This window comes from Cherax quadricarinatus, chromosome 66 (genome assembly GCF_038502225.1).
Source record: "Cherax quadricarinatus isolate ZL_2023a chromosome 66, ASM3850222v1, whole genome shotgun sequence".
NCBI classification, from domain to species: Eukaryota; Metazoa; Arthropoda; class Malacostraca; order Decapoda; family Parastacidae; genus Cherax; species Cherax quadricarinatus.
In genome coordinates this window covers 22,368,102-22,395,177 of record NC_091357.1, presented here as the reverse complement: position 1 = coordinate 22,395,177, position 27,076 = coordinate 22,368,102, and the positions used below count along the sequence as shown (strand labels likewise).

At 41.4% G+C, this 27,076-nt stretch overlaps 1 protein-coding gene across 1 annotated transcript in view; it reads right to left on the bottom strand.

Moving 5' to 3' along the window:
• Positions 1-25,095, bottom strand: part of Ipk2 (Inositol phosphate kinase 2) — a 50,791-nt gene extending 25,696 nt beyond the window's left edge. The window contains exon 1 of the mRNA XM_070099240.1: positions 25,030-25,095. The gene's annotated coding sequence lies outside the window, so the exon portion shown is untranslated. The remainder of the gene's footprint in view (positions 1-25,029) is intronic.
• Between the last annotated feature and the right edge of the window lie 1,981 nt (positions 25,096-27,076).

Genomic DNA, 27,076 nt, shown 5'->3' with positions numbered 1-27,076 from the left:
ACTTCCACTACATCATTTGAGGCATTAAGCAGTTCTGTGCAAACAAGTGACTCTGCAATGTACAGGCCAACCCCGCCCTTTTGCCTGTTGACTCTGTCACATCTGTATAGGTTGTAACCTGGGATCCATATTTCGTTGTCCAAGTGATCCTTTACGTGGGTCTCAGTGAAAGCCGCGAACATTGCCTTTGCCTCTGCAAGCAGTCCACGGATGAAAGGTATTTTGTTGTTTGTTGCTGGCTTTAGACCCTGTATATTTGCAAAGAAGAATGTCATCGGACTGGTGGTATTGTTGGTACTGGGGGGGGGGAATTTTTTTTCCGGCATTAGTATCTGTATCTGTTGGTTTGGAGTGGAGGCCATCGACTGTGGTTCCACTCCAGGAATGACTGGATTTGGTGTACGATTTCTGCCATTTCCTGCCAGTTTTTTTTCCTTCCTGGCACTAAAAAACCTCTCCCTCTTGAGTGGCTGTGGCTACCCAGGTTTTCCCATGGCCTGGATGTTTTGTATCTTTTTGTCCCCTTTAGATGGTGTTCCTGGCAATTTAAGTTATAGCACAGTCTTTCCTGTACTGAAGAGGTACACATTTCAGGGTGAAAAAGCTTACAGGAAGGGAGTTTGCATTTTCCTGTTGTCATATGGGCATGGCATTTTCTAGGGTGGTCATAGTTGCACGTCCCGTCTGTTTTTCCAGATTTCCCATGTCTGCAGATACCAAGTGCATAGTATGTGCACAGGCTTGGTTTCCGTTTGCCTTGGGTTTCTGTGACTGTATTCCCTGTTGGTGCATGTTTCCCTGTCTTATTCTTATCCTCCCTAGCACCAACAATGGAGCTCCCACCAGTTGTTTTTGGTAATATATCCTCACTATTGCTAGTGGAGTCCTTTTGTTTGCTATTTCCTGTGGTATTTCTAGTTTGCAATATTGGTTTTATCTTATCTTTGACTACACTTGTTTCCCCACTACGGCTCCTGTCCCCTATGAGGTCATTTATATGTATTCCTTCCTGCGTATAATTCCCGACTACCTGGACAAAATCTCCAGCTTCACCATTACTGTCTCCCAGGACAGCACCTCCAGCTTCACCATTACTGTCTCCCAGGACAGCACCTCCAGCTTCACCATTATTGTCTCCCAGGACAGCACCTCCAGCTTCACCATTACTGTCTCCCAGGACAGCACCTCCAGCTTCACCATTACTGTCTCCCAGGACAGCACCTCCAGCTTCGCCATTACTGTCTCCCAGGACAGCACCTCCAGCTTCACCATTACTGTCTCCCAGGACAGCACTATCAGCCCCACATTTACTGACTACCAGGACATCACCTTCAGCCTTACAGTTTCTGACTACATGATAATATACACATGGAAAATCCTAGAGGGATTAGTACCAAATTTGTACACGAAAATCACTCCCTATGAAAGCAAAAGACTCGGCAGGAGATGCAACATTCCCCCAATGAAAAGCAAGGGTGCCTCGAGTACACTGAGAAACAACACATTTAATGTCAGGGGTCCAAGACTGTTTAACTGCCTCCCAGCATACATAAGGGGGATTACCAATAGACGCCTGGCTGTCTTCAAGAAGGCTGTGGTTCGTACGTCGGTTTATGTGTGGTCAGCAGCAACAGCATGGTTGATCAGGCCCCGATCCACCACGAAGCCTGGTCACAGACCTGGCCGCGGGAGTGTTGACCCCCGAAGCCCCCCTCCGGGTATACTCCAGGTAGGTATAGGTGTCACTGTGGGTGGCACTGTGGGTGACACTGGACAGCACTGTGTATGGCACTGAGCGTGGCATTGTGGGTAGCACTGAGTGGCAATGTGGGTGGCACTAAGGGTGGCACTATGGGCGGCAGTGGGTGGCGCTGGGTGACACTGAGGGCGGCACTGAGAGCGGCACTGGGTGGCACTGAAGGCGGCACTGGGTGGCACTGTGGGCGGCACTGGGTGGCACTGAGGGTGGCAGGCCAGGCAGTTCCTCAGTAAGGCTCTGACAGCCGTACAAGCCACCAGCCACCAGTCACTGGCGGCTCCCACCATCTACTCTCCTTCACTACTATCCAAGGTACTATCCTAGGTACTATCCAAGCCAAATTAACTATCTACCTCTCTAGGTTATCCTAGCTCAATTACCTAGCTACATATCAGTGTTATCCTAGCTAAAAGTATCCTCTAACCCTCAGGGGGTTATTTTAACTTAACCTGTTATCATAACCAGAGTTGTCCTAGTACCCATTGTTATCTTAGTACCTTGTGTTATCCTAGTACCTTGTGTTATCCAAATACCCAATATCATCCTAGCACCTTGTATTATCCTGGTACCCAGTTATTAAAGTATCCAGTGTTATCCTAGCACCCAGTGTTATCCTAGTACCCTCTGTTATCCTAATACCCAGTGTTATCAGAGTACCCATGTTATCCTAGTATAGTGTTATCTTAATATCCAGCGTTATCCCAGGTAATCTAGTTGTTACAGACGTAAATGTTATTTTTGTGATATCAGTTATCTTAATATTGTCTTATCCAAGATAGAAAGACTGCATTAGCGACACCTGTTATTTTAGCTAAAATGATTATCCTAGATTAGGGTGTAATCTAGATAACACAAATGTTATCTTTGTCGGTATTTTAACACTTTTAGCTATAATGACGAGTACTATCCAAACCGATTAATTATCTTTCGGATATATATCTAAGTTATCCTGGTGAAGGGGTTATCAATTGCAGGTATTATCATAGTGCAGGTGTTATCATGGTAGAGGTGTTATCCTAGTGCTGGTGTTATCCTGGTGCAGGTGTTAGTCTGGTGCAGGTGTTATCATGGTCCAGGTATCCTTTTGCAGGTGTTATTCTGATGCAGGTGTTATCCTGATGCAGGTGTTATCCTGATGCAGATGTTACCCTGATGCTGGTGTTATATTGGTGCAGGTGCTATCGTGATGCTGGTGTTATCCTGGTGCTGGTGTTATTTTGCTACAGGTGTTATCATGGTGCAGGTATTATCCTTTTGCAGGTTTTATCCTGATGCAGTTGTTATCCTAGCGCAGGTGTTATCCTGGTGCAGGTGTTATTCTGGTATTGGTGTTATCCTGGTGTTGGTGTTATCCTGGTGCTGGTGTTACCCCCCGTGTTGGTGTTATCCTGGTACTGGTGTTATCCTGGTACTGGTGTTATTCTGGTGCTGGTGTTATCCTGGCGTTGATGTTATCCTGGTGCTGGTGTTAACCCGGTGTTGGAGTTACCCTGTTACTAGTGTTATCCTGGTACTGGTATTATCCTGGTGTTGGTGTTATCCTGGTGTCGGTGTTATCCTGGTGTTGGTGTTATCCTGGTGTTGGTGTTATCTTGGTGTTGGTGTTATCCTGGTGTTGGTGTTATCCTGGTGTTAGTGTTATCTTGGTGTTAGTGTTATCCTGGTGCTGGTGTTATCCTGGTGTTGGTGTTATCCTGGTGTTGGTGTTATCCTGGTGTTGGTGTTATCTTGGTGTTGGTGTTATCCTGGTGTTGGTGTTATCCTGGTGTTGGTGTTATCCTGGTGTTGGTGTTATCCTGGTGTTGGTGTTATCCTGGTGTTGGTGTTATCCTGGTGTTGGTGTTATGCTGGTGTTGGTGTTATCTTGGTGTTGGTGTTATCCTGGTGTTGGTGTTATGCTGGTGTTGGTGTTATCTTGGTGTTGGTGTTATCCTGGTGTTGGTGTTATCCTGGTGTTGGTGTTATCCTGGTGTTGGTGTTATGCTGGTGTTGGTGTTATCTTGGTGTTGGTGTTATTCTGGTGTTGGTGTTATGCTGATGTTGGTGTTATCTTGGTGTTGGTGTTATCCTGGTGTTGGTGTTATGCTGGTGTTGGTGTTATCTTGGTGTTGGTGTTATTCTGGTGTTGGTGTTATGCTGATGTTGGTGTTATCTTGGCGTTGATGTTATCCTGGTGCTGGTGTTAACCCGGTGTTGGAGTTACCCTGTTACTAGTGTTATCCTGGTACTGGTATTATCCTGGTGTTGGTGTTATCCTGGTGTCGGTGTTATCCTGGTGTTGGTGTTATCCTGGTGTTGGTGTTATCTTGGTGTTGGTGTTATCCTGGTGTTGGTGTTATCCTGGTGTTAGTGTTATCTTGGTGTTAGTGTTATCCTGGTGCTGGTGTTATCCTGGTGTTGGTGTTATCCTGGTGTTGGTGTTATCCTGGTGTTGGTGTTATCTTGGTGTTGGTGTTATCCTGGTGTTGGTGTTATCCTGGTGTTGGTGTTATCCTGGTGTTGGTGTTATCCTGGTGTTGGTGTTATCCTGGTGTTGGTGTTATCCTGGTGTTGGTGTTATGCTGGTGTTGGTGTTATCTTGGTGTTGGTGTTATCCTGGTGTTGGTGTTATGCTGGTGTTGGTGTTATCTTGGTGTTGGTGTTATCCTGGTGTTGGTGTTATCCTGGTGTTGGTGTTATCTTGGTGTGTTATTCTGGTGTTGGTGTTATGCTGGTGTTGGTGTTATCTTGGTGTTGGTGTTATCCTGGTGTTAGTGTTATCCTGGTGTTGGTGTTATCCTGGTGTTGGTGTTATTCTGGTGTTGGTGTTATCTTGGTGTTGGTGTTATCCTGGTGTTGGTGTTATGCTGGTGTTGGTGTTATCTTGGTGTGTTATCCTGGTGTTGGTATTATGCTGGTGTTGGTGTTATCTTGGTGTTGGTGTTATCCTGGTGTTGGTGTTATCCTGGTGTTGGTGTTATCCTGGTGTTGGTGTTATGCTGGTGTTGGTGTTATCTTGGTGTTGGTGTTATCCTGGTGTTGGTGTTATGCTGGTGTTGGTGTTATCTTGGTGTGTTATCCTGGTGTTGGTGTTATGCTGGTGTTGGTGTTATCGTGGTGTTGGTGTTATCCTGGTGTTGGTGTTATCCTGGTGTTGGTGTTATCCTGGTGTTGGTGTTATGCTGGTGTTGGTGTTATCTTGGTGTTAGTGTTATTCTGGTGTTGGTGTTATGCTGGTGTTGGTGTTATCTTGGTGTTGGTGTTATGCTGGTGTTGGTGTTATCCTGGTGTTGGTGTTATCCTGGTGTTGGTGTTATCCTGGTGTTGGTGTTATCCTGGTGTTTGTGTTATGCTGGTGTTGGTGTTATCTTGGTGTTGGTGTTATCCTGGTGTTGGTGTTATGCTGGTGTTGGTGTTATCTTGGTGTTGGTGTTATGCTGGTGTTGGTGTTATCTTGGTGTTGGTGTTATCCTGGTGTTGGTGTTATGCTGGTGTTGGTGTTATCTTGGTGTTGGTGTTATGCTGGTGTTGGTGTTATCCTGGTGTTGGTGTTATCCTGGTGTTGGTGTTATCCTGGTGTTGGTGTTATCCTGGTGTTGGTGTTATCTTAGTGTTGGTGTTATCCTGGTGTTGGTGTTATCTTGGTGTTGGTGTTATCCTGGTGTTGGTGTTATCCTGGTGTTGGTGTTATCCTGGTGTTGGTGTTATCCTGGTGTTGGTGTTATCCTGGTGTTGGTGTTATCCTGGTGTTGGTGTTATCCTGGTGTTGGTGTTATCTTAGTGTTGGTGTTATCCTGGTGTTGGTGTTATCCTGGTGTTGGTGTTATCCTGGTGTTGGTGTTATCCTGGTGTTGGTGTTATCCTGGTGTTGGTGTTATCCTGGTGTTGGTGTTATCCTGGTGTTGGTGTTATCTTGGTGTTGGTGTTATCTTGGTGTTGGTGTTATCCTGGTGTTGGTGTTATCCTGGTGTTGGTGTTATCCTGGTGTTGGTGTTATCCTGGTGTTGGTGTTATCCTGGTGTTGGTGTTATCCTGGTGTTGGTGTTATCTTGGTGTTGGTGTTATCTTGGTGTTGGTGTTATCCTGGTGTTGGTGTTATGCTGGTGTTGGTGTTATCTTGGTGTTGGTGTTATCTTGGTGTTGGTGTTATCTTGGTGTTGGTGTTATGCTGGTGTTGGTGTTATCCTGGTGTTGGTGTTATGCTGGTGTTGGTGTTATCCTGGTGTTGGTGTTATCCTGGTGTTGGTGTTATCCTGGTGTTGGTGTTATCCTGGTGTTGGTGTTATCTTGGTGTTGGTGTTATCTTGGTGTTGGTGTTATCCTGGTGTTGGTGTTATGCTGGTGTTGGTGTTATCCTGGTGTTGGTGTTATCCTGGTGTTGGTGTTATCCTGGTGTTGGTGTTATCCTGGTGTTACTCAGTGATCATTAATGTTATTAAGATATTAAGTGAAAGCAGAGAATAATGTTAATTCAAAGGACTTACTCTCTCGCGTTAGTTTATATATTTGATTTTCCCGTTAAAGTTTTATGGTATTATTACAGCTTGAAATATAGTGTTTGAGGTGAAGAGCTAAACCCGAGTGAGTTATTCAGCATATTCAGTAAGGTTGAAGCTCGATCCTCTGTAACGCTTAAGTACATTATGTAACACTGATGTAACGTACTGTCTACCTCTCACATGGGCGACCAATCACTACAGACCTTACATACAGTGTTTATTGCTTCTGTCAAGACTAACCAGTCACAGCAGGTGTTGCACGTTGTGTTAACAGCATCTGCCAACAACCAACCAATCACTGCAGACCTTACTGTGTTTATTGCTTTTGTCAAGACCAACCAATCACATCATGTGTATTACAAACACAGGCGTAGTCTAGTGGCCTGCACACCGGGTTGTAGCACAATAACCAAGGTAGAAACCAGGAACCAGCAAAAGGCAGTGGAGAGTAAATACTTATATGTATTTCCTTCACGAAACAGGAAGCAATTACATGTATAATATTTACAGAGGTACAGAAAGGCAATGCAAGCAAGAGACATGGTGAGAACTGTCTTCGACCAGACTTGGAGGTAAGTCTGCCAAAGTTGATTCACGAGTGTATATCACTTCACAACTTTGTCAGGTTTCCATATTATTGGCTTGTTAAACCAAGGTGGTAGCATGATGAGGCTCCTATTCATCATACTCTCAGCACCTGGTTCACTGGTAGGGAGGGCAGCCTATATGGGAGTGTGACATACGCCGAATATAATGTAACATACTCTTAGCATGCCATAAGGCAGGGCTGAGGTGGCCAACCTTATGTATTCCGGCACCAATTTTCACTCTGTAGTTCAGATACACCATACCACACTTGTACCCCAGTCAGTTAAAATTATGTTAATATCGACATATTTGGCATTTCTACATAACATAATTTAATATAAAGACAAGATAAACATTTCTTTAATGAGACTTTAGAGTTTATTTTGATTTTTGGAGTTAAATTAGTTACTGAGAGCAGCAGAGAATTCTACATATTTGACTAAGTTAATCACGACCTCAGTTTTTAATCAATTTAATAGATAAAAATTTTTGTTCGCATCTCACGTTGTTCCATAACAACAGATGTAACTCTGGGATATTTTTTTTTAGATCTGGAAAATATTCACAGGGTAATTGATCGCCAAAAATTATGTCAGAAACATTTGGTAGTGAGGGAAGTTCATCTAATTTCATCTCCAATATATTTGTTTTCAAATCAATAATTTCTATTTGTATGTAACTGGGCATCTTCAGGTTTTTTTGTTCACTAAGTGAAAATGGGTTTATAATTGCTGGTATACAGCAACAGCCTGGTTGATCAGGCCCTGGTCCACCATGAGGCATGGTCACAGACCGGGCCGCAGGGGCGTTGACCCCTGGAACTCTCTCCAGGTATACTCCAGGTATAGTCTTCTTTAACACAATCACACAAACGACTATCAAATAACTTGCCATAATGTGAATTTTTTCAGTATATTGTGTGAAACTGTTATTAACTTCAGCACATAAACTGTCGTTCTCTTAAATGTGTAAACTGACATAAATGTTCATTGTCTTACTGAGAACTAAACAGTTTTAACTTCAGCATGAATGCACTCATAAGAACATAAGAAAGGAGGAGCACTGCAGGAGGCCTGTTGGCCCATACTAGGCAGGTCCTTTAAAATTCATCCCACTAACAAAACATTTGCCTAACCCAATTTTCAGTGCTACCCAAGAAATAAGCTCTGATATGCAAGTCCCACTCAAATCCAACCTCTCTGACTCTAACATTTACTAAGTTAGGAAAGAATTTGTTCTTATCCTGCATTTTCATCACTAGATGGCTGGTAACTTCAACTAAAATGCTTAATTAAATAGCCATTTGTTACCACATAAAAAGTCTTTCCTCAGGCAGCTCATTCTTCTCCTCTAGAAAATTATAATTATTATTATTATACTAAAAAAGAAGCGCTAAACCACAAGGGCTATACAGCGCATTAGAAAATTATAAGCATTATTTTCCAGACTCAAGAAATCGTAATGACACGATTGCAAATAAACCATACCCCCGGCCGGGATTGAACCCGCGGTCATAGAGTCTCAAAACTCCAGCCCGTTGAGACTCTATGACCGCGGGTTCAATCCCGGCCGGGGGTATGGATTATTTTCCAGTTTCCAAAATCTACGGAGAAGCTGTCATGTAGAAAGCCAGAGCTTCTCACAATGAACTATGAGATAAGATTTTTAACCCCGAAGGGTTAAAGACAGTGCGTCATTGAGGGCTGCATCTCTTACTTCCAGTTTGGTCCTCAATCTTGTCCCCCCAGGATGCGACCCACACCAGGTACCTACTTGCTTGCTAGGTGAACCGGACAACAAGTGGTTTTCCTGATGGTTCCACAATAAATAAGAGCTCGTTTTCCCACTGTTTATTAAACTGACACTTAATACCACTGTCTTATTTTCTTTTACTTATTTTCCTTCGCACTGTGACAGGTAACTGGCTGCAAAAATATACATGAAGTTCCGAAAAGTACAAAACTTCAATTGTTTACAGAGAGTGAAACGCAACGCCACACGAGTGTCAATTGTAAACTGACTGGTAAAAACGTGCGAAACACCGCAGCCACTGTTGGTGTCTGGCTCCTCAAGATCAAAAAAAAGTATCAAACGTGCACAGTTACCTGGAGTGGGTTTCCGGGATCATCACCCCCGTGGCTCGGTCTGAGACCAGATCTTCTGTACAAAAGTCCTTCGTGTAATGTCCCTGACAAGGGCAGAACACTCTGTGTAGTGGATATATATTATTATTATTATAATCAAGGGGGAAGCGCTAAACCCGGAGGATTATACAGCGCCTGGGGGGGGGATGTGGAAGGCATTCAGGCTTAATTCGGGGAACTGGAGCACAGATCCAATTCCCTAAGTCAAGAGCCCCTCACCAACATCAAGGAACCTTCCTTGAGGGGCAGTGGATATATAGCAACTCATAAACGCAGTGTGTCTTCACTGCAATTAGCTCCGTCTTACTGAATATTTTTAAACTGATAACAGATGCAAAACAAAATAACACTAGCTAAAATATGTGCAAGAAATGGTAAAAATCACTAAAAACGGTTGCTAGGTTTCAGATTCATTCTCAATAAAACTCATTTCTAGCTTAACTTACTTGAATTTGTTATATTTTTACAAATCAATATGAGTAAGCTTCCTTTGTTATTATTTTTACTAGTGCAATGTGCACCTTCTAAACATACAATGTGTCAGTAGTGCTCCTGTACACTTGTATGGTATACTTAACTTATAGAGACGCTCCCTGGCTAGCTATATCGTCACGAGTCCTGCTCATTTGAACCGACTTCCTCAGGCCTGTCTCAGTCCCACACTGTAGGAAACAAACCATACCACGGGTGGGGCTAGAACCCGCGATCAGAGAGGCGGGTTCTATCCCCGCTCGTGGTATGGTTTGTTTGCAATCGTGTCATTACGATTTCGTGAGTCATGAGCCACACGGTAGGCTTAGCAGACTTGACAGGTAGGCCCTGGGCTCCCCTCAACTCATATTAATTATACGCCTCCAGACATCCAACGAGTGCATCTCTTACTCCAAAATCTCCTCCCAACCCCACACGACAAATGATGGCAGAGGTGTAGGAATGAATCTGACAAATGCGTCACTTGTAATAATGCGATGTTCCATAGGTTGGCCATTCTTGCTATAAGGTGAAGTATGTTTTGTATATTATAATAACATTGGTCAAGAAGTAACTAATGAAAGCAGCAGCAGCAGCAGTGGTGTTGTACATTGTGAGTGTTGTACACTGTGTGTTGTACATTGTGAGTGTTGTACACTGTGTGTTGTACATTGTGAGTGTTGTACACTGTGTGTTGTACATTGTGAGTGTTGTACACTGTGTTGTACACTGTGTTGTGGTATAAACCTTGGTAATAAATACCGACAAGTTGGAAATTATTTCCCAGTAAAAGTAGGCCTTAGACAAAGATGTGTGATGTCACCGTGGTTGTTTAATATATTTATAGATGGGGTTGTAAGAGAAGTAAATGCGAGGGTCTTGACAAGAGGCGTGGAGTTAAAAGATAAAGAATCACACATAAAGTGGGAGTTGTCACAGTTGCTCTTTGCTGATGACACTGTGCTCTTGGGAGATTCTGAAGAGAAGTTGCAGAGATTGGTGGATGAATTTGGTAGGGTGTGCAAAAGAAGAAAATTAAAAGTGAATACAGGAAAGAGTAAGGTTATGAGGATAACAAAAAGATTAGGTGATGAAAGATTGGATATCAGATTGGAGGGAGAGAGTATGGAGGAGGTGAATGTATTCAGATATTTGGGAGTGGACGTGTCAGCGGATGGGTCTATGAAGGATGAGGTGAATCATAGAATTGATGAGGGGAAAAGGGTGAGTGGTGCACTTAGGAGTCTGTGGAGACAAAGAACTTTGTCCTTGGAGGCAAAGAGGGGAATGTATGAGAGTATAGTTTTACCAACACTCTTATATGGGTGTGAAGCATGGGTGATGAATGTTGCAGCGAGGAGAAGGCTGGAGGCAGTGGAGATGTCATGTCTGAGGGCAATGTGTGGTGTGAATATAATGCAGAGAATTCGTAGTTTGGAAGTTAGGAGGAGGTGCGGGATTACCAAAACTGTTGTCCAGAGGGCTGAGGAAGGGTTGTTGAGGTGGTTCGGACATGTAGAGAGAATGGAGCGAAACAGAATGACTTCAAGAGTGTATCAGTCTGTAGTGGAAGGAAGGCGGGGTAGGGGTGGGCCTAGGAAAGGTTGGAGGGAGGGGGTAAAGGAGGTTTTGTGTACGAGGGGCTTGGACTTCCAGCAGGCGTGCGTGAGCGTGTTTGATAGGAGTGAATGGAGACGAATGGTTTTTAATACTTGACGTGCTGTTGGAGTGTGAGCAAAGTAACATTTATGAAGGGGTTCAGGGAAACCGGCAGGCCGGACTTGAGTCCTGGAGATGGGAAGTACAGTGCCTGCACTCTGAAGGAAGGGTGTTGATGCTGCAGTTTAAAAACTGTAGTGTAAAGCACCCTTCTGGCAAGACAGTGATGGAGTGAATGATGGTGAAAGTTTTTATTTTTCGGGCCACCCTGCCTTGGTGGGAATCGGCCAGTGTGATAATAAAAAAAATAAAAAAAAGTTGGTTTAGAAAGACACGTAAGCAAACACTATGACATATTTATTAGAAAACGTTTCGGTCCTGGGACCTTGATCACTTCTAACATACAGAGGTAGAAAGACATTATATATATATAGGCGGAGAGTGAGGTGTGACGCACGTGACCTGAGGAATGTCATAAGAACATAAGAATGGAGGAACACTGTAGAAGGCCTACTGGCCCATGCGAGGCAGGTCCTTATCAAAACAACCTCTACCTATGATGAGGACGGGTAGACGATGAAATCATGTGACTCCTGTGTTGTTGGGTTGGTGCTGCTTAAGTATCATGTATGCCAATGTTTTTGAAATTTTGTAGTTTCCAGTGTTGCGTTCTATAGTGACGGTGACGGCGATTAGTGAGGCTTCTAGGCACCGTCGGCGTCTGAGGTCTGGTTCGGTGAGAACGAGACCTCAGACGCCGACGGTGCCTAGAAGCCTCACTAATCGCCGTCACCGTCACTATAGAACGCAACACTGGAAACTACAAAATTTCAAAAACATTGGCATACATGATACTTAAGCAGCACCAACCCAACAACACAGGAGTCACATGATTTCATCGTCTACCCGTCCTCATCATAGGTAGAGGTTGTTTTGATAAGGACCTGCCTCGCATGGGCCAGTAGGCCTTCTACAGTGTTCCTCCATTCTTATGTTCTTATGACATTCCTCAGGTCACGTGCGTCACACCTCACTCTCCGCCTATATATATAATGTCTTTCTACCTCTGTATGTTAGAAGTGATCAAGGTCCCAGGACCGAAACGTTTTCTAATAAATATGTCATAGTGTTTGCTTACGTGTCTTTCTAAACCAACACTGTGTTGTACACTGTGTGTTGTACACTGTGTTGTACACTGTGAATGTTGTACACTGTGTGTTGTACATTGTGAGAGTTGTACACTTGTTGTACACTGTGAATGTTGCACACTGTGTGTTGTACACTGTGTGTTGTACACTATGAGTGTTGTACACTTGATGGCAGCAGTGGGATGAGGATGGCGAGAGAGCCTTCTGCTTCACTATCCTGGCCTCAACCATGCAGATGATAGTTCCTCAGCAGGATGGAAGTAAATAATCCATCACAGCTGATTGTCTCAGTGTGGACTCTTATGTCTGTGGCTGTGTTCCCTGTGTACTCTTGCTCCCTCTCTCTCCCCCTGCCTCTCTCCCTCCCCCTGCCTCTCTCCCTCACCCTGCCTCTCTCCCTCACCCTGCCTCTCTCCCTCACTCTGCCTCTCTCCCTCACCCTGCGTCTCTCCCTCACAATGCCTCCCTCCCTCACCCTACCTCTCTCCCTCACCCTGCCTCTCTCCCTCACCCTGCCTCTCTCCCTCACCCTGCCTCCCTCCCTCACCCTGCCTCCCTCCCTCACCCTGCCTCTCTCCCTCACCCTGCCTCTCTCCCTCACCCTGCCTCTCTCCCTCACCCTGCCTCCCTCCCTCACCCTGCCTCTCTCCCTCACACTGCCTCTCTCCCTCACCCTGCCTCTCTCCCTCACCCTGCCTCTCTCCCTCACCCTGCCTCTCTCCCTCACCCTGCCTCTCTCCCTCACCCTGCCTCTCTCCCTCACCCTACCTCTCTCCCTCACCCTGCCTCTCTCCCTCACACTGCCTCTCTCCCTCACCCTGCCTCTCTCCCTCACACTGCCTCTCTCCCTCACCCTGCCTCTCTCCCTCACCCTGCCTCTCTCCCTCACCCTGCCTCTCTCCCTCACCCTGCCTCTCTCCCTCACCCTACCTCTCTCCCTCACACTGCCTCTCTCCCTCACCCTACCTCTCTCCCTCACCCTGCCTCTCTCCCTCACACTGCCTCTCTCCCTCACACTGCCTCTCTCCCTCACACTGCCTCTCTCCCTCACCCTGCCTCTCTCCCTCACCCTGCCTCTCTCCCTCACCCTCCCTCCCTCCCTACGCAACCTCTCCTTCACTTTAATCAATAATGTCTGAAACATTTGTAAACAAACTCTTCCAATATGAAATGGAAAACGCTTAACTAAAGTGTCGGCCTCTCTCACTCTCACACACTCTCTCTTTCTCTCTCTCACTCTCACACACTTTCTCTTTCTCTCTCTCACTCTCACACACTCTCTCTTTCTCTCTCTCACTCTCACACACTCTCTCTTTCTCTCACTCTCTCTCTTTCTCTCTCTCACTCTCTCTCTCTCTCTCACTCTCACACACTCTCTCTTTCTCTCTCTCACTCTCACACACTCTCTCTTTCTCTCTCTCACTCTCTCTCTTTCTCTCTCTCACTCTCTCTCTCTCTCACTCTCACACACTCTCTCTCTCTCTCTCTCACTCTCACACACTCTCTCTTTCTCTCTCTCACTCTCTCTCTTTCTCTCTCTCACTCTCACACACTCTCTCTTTCTCTCTCTCACTCTCTCTCTTTCTCTCTCTCACTCTCTCTCTTTCTCTCTCTCACTCTCACACACTCTCTCTTTCTCTCTCTCTCACTCCCTCTTTCTCACTCTCTCTCACTTCACTGTTTCTCTTTCACTTCCCACTTTTATAATATATAAAATTAAGCTAGGCAAATGTGTCTTCTCAGTCGGGATATATTACATGATGGTGATATATTACATGATGGTGATATATTACATGATGGTGATATATTACATGATGGTGATATATTACATGATGGTGATATATTACATGATGGTGATATATTACATGATGGTGATATATTACATGATGGTGATATATTACATGATGGTGATATATTACAAGATGATTGTGATATATTACAACATGATGGTGATATATTACAACATGATGGTGATATATTACAACATGATGGTGATATATTACATGATGGTGATATATTACATGATGGTGATATATTACATGATGGTGATATATTACATGATGGTGATATATTACATGATGGTGATATATTACAAGATGATGGTGATATATTACATGATGGTGATATATTACATGATGGTGATATATTACATGATGGTGATATATTACATGATGGTGATATATTACATGATGGTGATATATTACAACATGATGGTGATATATTACATGATGGTGATATATTACAACATGATGGTGATATATTACAACATGATGGTGATATATTACATGATGGTGATATATTACAACATGATGGTGATATATTACAACATGATGGTGATATATTACAACATGATGGTGATATATTACAACATGATGGTGATATATTACAACATGATGGTGATATATTACATGATGGTGATATATTACAACATGATGGTGATATATTACAAGATGATGGTGATATATTACAACATGATGGTGATATATTACATGATGGTGATATATTACAACATGATGGTGATATATTACATGATGGTGATATATTACAAGATGATGGTGATATATTACAACATGATGGTGATATATTACATGATGGTGATATATTACAACATGATGGTGATATATTACAACATGATGGTGATATATTACAACATGATGGTGATATATTACAACATGATAGTGATATATTACAAGATGATGGTGATATATTACATCATGATGGTGATATATTACAACATGATGGTGATATATTACAACATGATGGTGATATATTACAAGATGATGGTGATATATTACAACATGATGGTGATATATTACAACATGATTGTGATATATTACAACATGATGGTGATATATTACAAGATGATGGTGATATATTACATGATGGTGATATATTACATCATGATGGTGATATATTACATCATGATGGTGATATATTACAACATGATGGTGATATATTACAACATGATGGTGATATATTACATGATGGTGATATATTACAACATGATGGTGATATATTACATCATGATGGTGATATATTACAACATGATGGTGATATATTACATCATGATGGTGATATATTACAACATGATGGTGATATATTACAACATGATAGTGATATATTACAACATGATGGTGATATATTACAACATGATGGTGATATATTACAACATGATGGTGATATATTACATGATGGTGATATATTACAACATGATGGTGATATATTACAACATGATGGTGATATATTACATGATGGTGATATATTACAACATGATGGTGATATATTACATCATGATGGTGATATATTACAACATGATGGTGATATATTACATCATGATGGTGATATATTACAACATGATGGTGATATATTACAACATGATAGTGATATATTACAACATGATGGTGATATATTACAACATGATGGTGATATATTACATGATGGTGATATATTACAACATGATGGTGATATATTACAACATGATGGTGATATATTACATGATGGTGATATATTACAACATGATGGTGATATATTACATCATGATGGTGATATATTACAACATGATGGTGATATATTACATCATGATGGTGATATATTACAACATGATGGTGATATATTACAACATGATAGTGATATATTACATCATGATGGTGATATATTACATCATGATGGTGATATATTACATCATGATGGTGATATATTACATGATGGTGATATATTACAACATGATGGTGATATATTACAACATGATGGTGATATATTACAACATGATGGTGATATATTACATGATGGTGATATATTACAACATGATGGTGATATATTACATCATGATGGTGATATATTACAACATGATGGTGATATATTACATCATGATGGTGATATATTACAACATGATGGTGATATATTACAACATGATGGTGATATATTACAACATGATGGTGATATATTACATGATGGTGATATATTACAACATGATGGTGATATATTACATCATGATGGTGATATATTACAACATGATGGTGATATATTACATCATGATGGTGATATATTACAACATGATGGTGATATATTACATCATGATGGTGATATATTACAACATGATGGTGATATATTACAACATGATGGTGATATATTACAACATGATGGTGATATATTACAACATGATGGTGATATATTACATCATGATGGTGATATATTACAACATGATGGTGATATATTACATCATGATGGTGATATATTACAACATGATGGTGATATATTACAACATGATGGTGATATATTACAACATGATGGTGATATATTACAACATGATAGTGATATATTACATCATAATGGTGATATATTACATCATGATGGTGATATATTACAACATGATGGTGATATATTACAACATGATGGTGATATATTACAACATGATGGTGATATATTACAACATGATGGTGATATATTACAACATGATGGTGATATATTACAACATGATGGTGATATATTACATGATTGTAATATATTACAACATGATGGTGATATATTACATCATGATGGTGATATATTACATGATGGTGATATATTACATGATGGTGATATATTACATGATGGTGATATATTACAACATGATGGTGATATATTACAACATGATGGTGATATATTACATGATGGTGATATATTACAACATGATGGTGATATATTACAACATGATGGTGATATATTACATGATTGAGATATATTACAACACGATGGTGATATATTACAACATGATGGTGATATATTACAACACGATGGTGATATATTACAACATGATGGTGATATATTACAACATGATGGTGATATATTACATGATGGTGATATATTACATGATGGTGATATATTACAACATGATGATGATATATTACATGATTGAGATATATTACAACACGATGGTGATATATTACAACATGATGGTGATATATTACATCATGATGGTGATATATTACAACATGATGGTGATATATTACATGATGGTGATATATTACATGATGGTGATATATTACAACATGATGGTGATATATTACATCATGATGGTGATATATTACAACATGATGGTGATATATTACAACATGATGGTGATATATTACATGATGGTGATATATTACAACATGATGGTGATATATTACAACATGATGGTGATATATTACATGATGGTGATATATTACAACATGATGGTGATATATTACAACATGATGGTGATATATTACATGATGGTGATATATTACAACATGATGGTGATATATTACATCATGATGGTGATATATTACAACATGATGGTGATATATTACATGATGGTGATATATTACAACACGATGGTGATATATTACAACATGATGGTGATATATTACATGATGGTGATATATTACAACATGATGGTGATATATTACATCATGATGGTGATATATTACAACATGATGGTGATATATTACATGATGGTGATATATTACAACATGATGGTGATATATTACAACATGATGGTGATATATTACAACATGATGGTGATATATTACAACATGATGGTGATATATTACAACATGATGGTGATATATTACATGATGGTGATATATTACAACATGATGGTGATATATTACAACATGATGGTGATATATTACAAGATGATGGTGATATATTACAACATGATGGTGATATATTACATCATGATGGTGATATATTACAACATGATGGTGATATATTACAACATGATGGTGATATATTACATGATTGTGATATATTACAACATGATGGTGATATATTACATCATGATGGTGATATATTACAACATGATGGTGATATATTACATCATGATGGTGATATATTACAACATGATGGTGATATATTACATCATGATGGTGATATATTACAACATGATGGTGATATATTACAAGATGATGGTGATATATTACAACATGATGGTGATATATTACATCATGATGGTGATATATTACAACATGATGGTGATATATTACAACATGATGGTGATATATTACATGATTGTGATATATTACAACATGATGGTGATATATTACATCATGATGGTGATATATTACAACATGATGGTGATATATTACATCATGATGGTGATATATTACAAGATGATGGTGATATATTACATCATGATGGTGATATATTACAAGATGATGGTGATATATTACAACATGATGGTGATATATTACAACATGATGGTGATATATTACATCATGATGGTGATATATTACAACATGATGGTGATATATTACAACATGATGGTGATATATTACATCATGATGGTGATATATTACAACATGATGGTGATATATTACAACATGATGGTGATATATTACAACATGATGGTGATATATTACAACATGATGGTGATATATTACAACATGATGGTGATATATTACAACATGATGGTGATATATTACATCATGATGGTGATATATTACAACATGATGGTGATATATTACAACATGATGGTGATATATTACAGCATGATGGTGATATATTACAACATGATGGTGATATATTACAACATGATGGTGATATATTACAACATGATGGTGATATATTACAACATGAATGTGATATATTACATGATGATGGTGATATATTACAAGATGATGGTGATATATTACATCATGATGGTGATATATTACAACATGATGGTGATATATTACAACATGATGGTGATATATTACAACATGATGGTGATATATTACAACATGATGGTGATATATTACAACATGATGGTGATATATTACATGATGATGGTGATATATTACAAGATGATGGTGATATATTACAAGATGATGGTGATATATTACAACATGATGGTGATATATTACAAGATGATGGTGATATATTACATGATGATGGTGATATATTACAAGATGATGGTGATATATTACATCATGATGGTGATATATTACAACATGATGGTGATATATTACAACATGATGGTGATATATTACATCATGATGGTGATATATTACAACATGATAGTGATATATTACATCATGATGGTGATATATTACAACATGATGGTGATATATTACATCATGATGGTGATATATTACATCATGATGGTGATATATTACAACATGATAGTGATATATTACATCATGATGGTGATATATTACAACATAATGGTGATATATTACATCATGATGGTGATATATTACAACATGATGGTGATATATTACAACATGATGGTGATATATTACAACATGATGGTGATATATTACAACATGATGGTGATATATTACAACATGATGGTGATATATTACAACATGATGGTGATATATTACATCATGATGGTGATATATTACAACATGATGGTGATATATTACAACATGATGATGGTGATATATTACAACATGATGGTGATATATTACATCATGATGGTGATATATTACAACATGATGGTGATATATTACAACATGATGGTGATATATTACAACATGATGGTGATATATTACAACATGATGGTGATATATTACATCATGATGGTGATATATTACAACATGATGGTGATATATTACAACATGATGGTGATATATTACAACATGATGGTGATATATTACATCATGATGGTGATATATTACAACATGATGGTGATATATTACATCATGATGGTGATATATTACAACATGATGGTGATATATTACAACATGATGGTGATATATTACAACATGATGGTGATATATTACAACATGATGGTGATATATTACAACATGATGGTGATATATTACAACATGATGGTGATATATTACAACATGATGGTGATATATTACAACATGATAGTGATATATTACAACATGATGGTGATATATTACAACATGGTGATATATTACAACATGATGGTGATATATTACAACATGATGGTGATATATTACAACATGGTGATATATTACAACATGGTGATATATTACAACATGATGGTGATATATTACAACATGATGGTGATATATTACAACATGATGGTGATATATTACAACATGATGGTGATATATTACAACATGGTGATACATTACAACATGATGGTGATATATTACAACATGGTGATATATTACAACATGATGGTGATATATTACAACATGATGGTGATATATTACAACATGATGGTGATATATTACAACATGATGGTGATATATTACAACATGGTGATACATTACAACATGATGGTGATATATTACAACATGGTGATATATTACAACATGATGGTGATATATTACAACATGATGGTGATATATTACAACATGATGGTGATATATTACAACATGGTGATATATTACAACATGATGGTGATATATTACAACATGATGGTGATATATTACAACATGATGGTGATATATTACAACATGATGGTGATATATTACAACATGATGGTGATATATTACAACATGATGGTGATATATTACAACATGATGGTGATATATTACAACATGATGGTGATATATTACAACATGATGGTGATATATTACAACATGATGGTGATACTCTGAAATAATTTCATTTTATCTTCCAACAGTGACGCCAAGATATGTGAACAGTGACAATGTTCGGCACTGCTACTGTGAATATAGCAACATGCAGACAGTGCCACATTGAATGCAGCAACATGATAATGCCATGGTGAATTTAACATGCCGACAGTGCCACGGTGAATCTAGCAACATGAGGACAGTGCCAGCGATTCTAACATGCGGACAGTGCCATGGTGATTCTAACATGCGGACAGTGCCACGGTGATTCTATCAACATGAGGACAGTGCCAGCGATTCTAACATGCGGACAGCGCCACGGTGATTCTAACATGCGGACAGTGCCACGGTGAATCTATCATGAGGACAGTGCCACGGTGATTCTAACATGCGGACAGTGCCACGGTGAATCTAACATAAGGACAGTGCCACGGTGACTGAAGTGACTACAAAAAGTTATGCAGTGAAAAAAGTGACATTTAACTTACTGCAGTGATCTGCCTGGAGGCAGCAGAGAGACAAGTCTGCTTCAGTGACCTGTGGAGCTCTATGAGCACCAGCTAGTGTGCTTCAGTGACCTGTGGAGCTCTGTGAGCACCAGCTAGTGTGCTTCAGTGACCTGTGGAGCTCTGTGAGCACCAGCTAGTGTGCTTCAGTGACCTGTGGAGCTCTGTGAGCACCAGCTAGTGTGCTTCAGTGACCTGTGGAGCTCTGTGAGCACCAGCTAGTGTGCTTCAGTGACCTGTGGAGCTCTGTGAGCACCAGCTAGTGTGCTTCAGTGACCTGTGGAGCTCTGTGAGCACCAGCTAGTGTGCTTCAGTGACCTGTGGAGCTCTGTGAGCACCAGCTAGTGTGCTTCAGTGACCTGTGGAGCTCTGTGAGCACCAGCTAGTGTGCTTCAGTGACCTGTGGAGCTCTGTGAGCACCAGCTAGTGTGCTTCAGTGACCTGTGGAGCTCTGTGAGCACCAGCTAGTGTGCTTCAGTGACCTGTGGAGCTCTGTGAGCACCAGCTAGTGTGCTTCAGTGACCCATGGAGCTCTGTGAGCACCAGCTAGTGTGCTTCAGTGACCTGTGGAGCTCTGTGAGCACATCTAGTGCTTCAGTGACCTGTGGAGCTCTGTGAGCATCATCTAGTGCTTCAGTGACCTGTGGAGCTCTGTGAGCATCATCTAGTGCTTCAGTGACCTGTGGAGCTCTGTGAGCACATCTAGTGCTTCAGTGACCTGTGGAGCTCTGTGAGCACATCTAGTGCTTCAGTGACCTGTGGAGCTCTGTGAGCACATCTAGTGCTTCAGTGACCTGTGGAGCTCTGTGAGCATCATCTAGTGCTTCAGTGACCTGTGGAGCTCTGTGAGCACATCTAGTGCTTCAGTGACCTGTGGAGCTCTGTGAGCACATCTAGTGCTTCAGTGACCTGTGGAGCTCTGTGAGCACATCTAGTGCTTCAGTGACCTGTGGAGCTCTGTGAGCACATCTAGTGCTTCAGTGACCTGTGGAGCTCTGTGAGCACATCTAGTGCTTCAGTGACCTGTGGAGCCCTGTGAGCACCATTTAGTGTGCTTCAGTGACCTGTGAAGCTCTGTAAGCAGTCTAGTGTGCTTCAGTGACCTGTGAAGCTCTGTGAGCACCACCTAGTGTGCTTTAGTGGCCTGTGAAGCTCTGTGAGCACCAGCTAGTGTGCTTCAGTGACCTGTGGAGCTCTGTGAGCACCAGCTAGTGTGCTTTAGTGACCTGTGAAGCTCTGTGAGCACCAGCTAGTGTGCTTTAGTGACCTGTGAAGCTCTGTGAGCACCATCTAGTGTGCTTCAGTCACCTGTAGAGCTTTGCAATTCTAGTCTGGTGTGCTGCAGCGACACATAGAGCTCAGTTAGAGCTCGACACACATATAGAGGCAGATGAGCAAGAGGATTGTAGAGTGAAGCTCTCTAGTGACTGGTCTTATCACAATAACCACCTGTTACTTCTACTGACTACTGTATGATCTGTGAGTCTACTGACTGGTGTATGATCTGTTAGTCTACTGACTGGTGCATGATCTGTGTGTCTACTGACTCCTGTATGATCTATGTGTCTACTTGTCTACTGATTGCTGTATAATCTGAGTGTCTCCTAACTGTTGTATAATCTGTGTCTGCTGACTGGTGTATGATCTGAGTGTCTCCCTGACTGTGTCTACTGACTGGTGTATGATCAGCATCTTCTGACTGGTGTATGATGTGTCTCCTGACTGATGTGTGATGTGTCTCCTGATTGGTGTATGATGTGTCTCCTGACTGGTGTATGATGTGTCTCCTGACTGGTGTATGATATGTCTCCTGGCTGGTGTATGATGTCTCCTGACTGGTGTATGATCTGAGTGTCTCCCTGACTGTGTCTACTGACTGCTGTATGATCAACATCTTCTGACTGGTGTATGATGTGTCTCCTGACTGATGTGTGATGTGTCTCCTGACTGGTGTATGGTATGTCTCCTGGCTGGTGTATGATGTCTCCTGACTGGTGTATACACTCAATGTAACTTGCTGACAGTTTCGACGACTGTCAACATTACCTCTTGACAGTTTTAACTGACGACAACAGTTCTTTAAAAAAAAATCGCTTGAGAGCTACAGTCAATGACACAGTCAGTCTGACAGCTCCAGTCAATGACACAGTTTGACAGCTGACAGCCTTGAGCCTTGACAGTCATCTTTGTAGTCTTGACTTTAACACAATCACCTGTACTTGGTGATAGTGCTTGGACCTCCAGGTACTCAAGAGGTAGTGGCCCCTAGCACTGAGAGGTGGTCCTTGAGAAGTGGTCATTGAGAGATGGTCCTTGACAATTGGTCCTTGAAAGGTGGTAATTGAGGTGGTCCTTGAGAGGCGGTCCTTGACAAGTGGTCCTTGAGAGGTGGCCCTTGAGGTGGTTCCTGAGAGGTGGTCCTTGAGAGGTGGTCATTGAGAGGTGGTCCTTGAGAGGTGGTCATTGAGAGGTGGTCCTTGAGGTGATCCCTGAGAGGTGGTCCTTGACAGGCGGTCATTGATAGGTGGTCCTTGAAGTGGTCTTTAAGGTGGTCCTTGAGGCGGTCCTTGAGGTGGTTCTTGAGAGGTGGTCCTTGAGAGGTGGTCCTTGAGAGGTGGTCCTTGAGGTGGTCCTTGACAGGTGGTCCTTGAGGGGAGTGACCATGTCCCCCAGGGGTGTGGGAGGCGTGGTCCCACGCCCCCCTCACCCCGGGACCGCCCACCCCACCTTCAAGAGCTACCCACACATCACCCACAACACGCCCACCCACTAGTATGGGCGGCGGCAGTGGGCGGGCGGGTGCCACGCTGCTGCTGCTGTTGTTCCTGGCCGCTCACGTGGGTCCCACGCCCGTGCCAGCCCACCACACCACCCACACCCTGCCCACACACGCCCAAAACACCCCCACCCCGTCCACAAACGCCATAAACACACCCACCACGCCTACCAGCAAGCCAGGGGTGAGCATGGGCGGCGGACGTGGGTGGAGACGTGGGCGGGGGAAGATGGAGTACACACTGGAGGTACTACCGTCTCCGGCCTCCAAGGAGGTGGAGGCCGAGGCAGAGGAGGCTCACTTGGCCTCCCAGGTGAGGGTGGAGGCTCAGCTCCTACCATGGCTGCTGGAGACCGACCGAGGAGGCCGCCCACGCTGTGTGGAGGCTGGAGTGGCATGGAGAGCCGCCCACACCGCCCTCAAACACCACCCACCTCCTGCAGGAGTTGCTGTAGTCATCCTACCACCTCCTCCAGGTAACTTACCTATATTATTATATGTTGCTTAATATGTTATTATATGTGGGTTAACATAACTATGTACATTATTATATGTTGCTTAATATAACCTATATTATTATATGTCGGTTAATATAACATAAGGGTTAATATAACTACGTATATTATACACTGCTTAATATAACCACCTATATTATTACATAAGGGTTAAAATAGATAAGAAAACTGGCCAGTACCAGTGACATTATCATAATCATGGGGGAGCGCTCAACCCGCAGGATTATACAGCGCAGGTGGGGAGGATGGAAGGTATTCAGGCTCAATTCAGGGAATCGGAGCACAGATCCAATTCTCTAGATCAAGAGCCCCTCACCAGCACCAATAAACCTCCCTTGAGAGGTCCAGTGACCACAGGTAGCCAGGATCAACACCCAACCCGCTGGTAAACACTCTTATTTCCCCTCTCTCTTACCCTCCACACACTCCCCCACCTCACCAACATGACCAACAGTCCTCCAGGAGCTATGTTATCGTATAATGAACACCGTAAAACACTTACGAACTGCGATATCGCCATTAAATATCAGGAAGGTACGACGGCACACATCCCCCTGGCAGCCATCTTGACTGCTGGTGACGCCGTGACGTCACTCCAAGTTGTAAACAAATTATTATTTTTTTAATTACGGAATTATTATAGGTTAATTTGTCAAAATTATTAACCATAAATTTGTCAGAATTATTGTAGAGTAATTTGTCAAAATTATTATAGGTTAATATGTCACAATTATTATAGGTTAATTTGTCAGAATTATTATAAGTTAATCTGTCAGAATTATTATAGGTTAATTTGTCAGAATAAAGCAGTAGTCTGCCTAATATAGCAGGTGGGATATTTATATATGTCTTATACAGTTAAATGCACATTAACTAACTCTTGGGAAGAAAATATTTAGCAATAGTATAATAATAATAATAATAATAATAATAATAATAATAATAATAATAATAATAATAATAATAATAATAATAATAATAACACCTGGTATCAACATACACTCTTACCTTGGTATCATGTGTGGGCACTCTGACACTTGGTATCAACACACATTGTTACCTTGGTATCATGTGTAGACACTCTGACACCTGGTATCAACACACACTGTTACCTTTGTATCATGTATGGGTACTCTGACACCTGGTATCAACACACTGTTACCTTGGTGTCATGTGTAGACACTGACACCTGGCATCAACACACACTGTTACCTTTGTATCATGTGTGGGCACTCTGACACCTGGTATCAACACACTGTTACCTTGGTGTCATGTGTAGACACTCTGACACCTGGTATCAACACACTGTTACCTTGGTGTCATGTGTAGACACTCTGACACCTGGTATCAACACACTGCTACCTTGGTGTCATGTGTAGACACTGACACCTGGCATCAACACACTGTTACCTTGGTGTCATGTGTAGACACTGACACCTGGTATCAACACACTGTTACCTTGGTGTCATGTGTAGACACTGACACCTGGCATCAACACACACTGTTACCTTTGTATCATGTGCAGGCACTCTGACACCTGGTATCAACACACTGTTATCTTGGTGTCATGTGTAGACACTCTGACACCTGGTATCAACACACACTGTTACCTTTGTATTATGTGTGGGCACTCTGACACCTGGTATCAACACACTGTTACCTTGGTGTCATGTGTAGACACTCTGACACACATTGTTACCTTTGTATCACGTGTGGGCACTCTGACACCTGGTATCAACACACACTGTTACCTTTGTATCATGTGTGGGCACTCTGACACTTGGTATCAACACACATTGTTACCTTGGTGTCAGTACTCAGTGATGTACAGTACTAGTCTCCCTGTTATTCTTGTTCCTCTCCCTTGTCAACCACTCTCTTCACTCTTACTTTTATAAGGTCCAACCTGGACCGAAACGTGCGGGTTAGTTGTGTATGAAGGGTAAAAGTCTATGTGGTAAATCCACTGAGGTAATCTGGTTGTGGTAAATTCACTGAGGCAATCTGGTTGTGGTAAATTCACTGAGGTAATCTGGTTGTGGTAAATCCACTGAGGTAATCTGGTTGTGGGAAATCCACTGAGGTAATCTGGTTGTGGTAAATCCACTGAGGTAATCTGGTTGTGGTAAATCCACTGAGGTAATCTGGTTGTGGTAAATCCACTGAGGTAATCTGGTTGTGGTAAATCCACTGAGGTAATCTGGTTATGGTAAATCCACTGAGGTAATCTGGTTATGGTAAATCCACTGAGGTAATCTGGTTGTGGTAAATCCACTGAGGTAATCTGGTTATGGTAAATCCACTGAGGTAATCTGGTTATGGTAAATCCACTGAGGTAATCTGGTTATGGTAAATCCACTGAGGTAACCTGGTTGTGGTAAATCCTCTGAGGTAACCTGGTTGTGGTAAATCCTCTGAGGTAACCTGGTTGAGTCAGGAGGACTGCATGAACATTTAAGATTAATTATTCTGATAGTTATTATTAATTATGATAATATGACCCACTAACATAGCTTTACCGTCATGATTCAACACTAAGTTAAACCTGG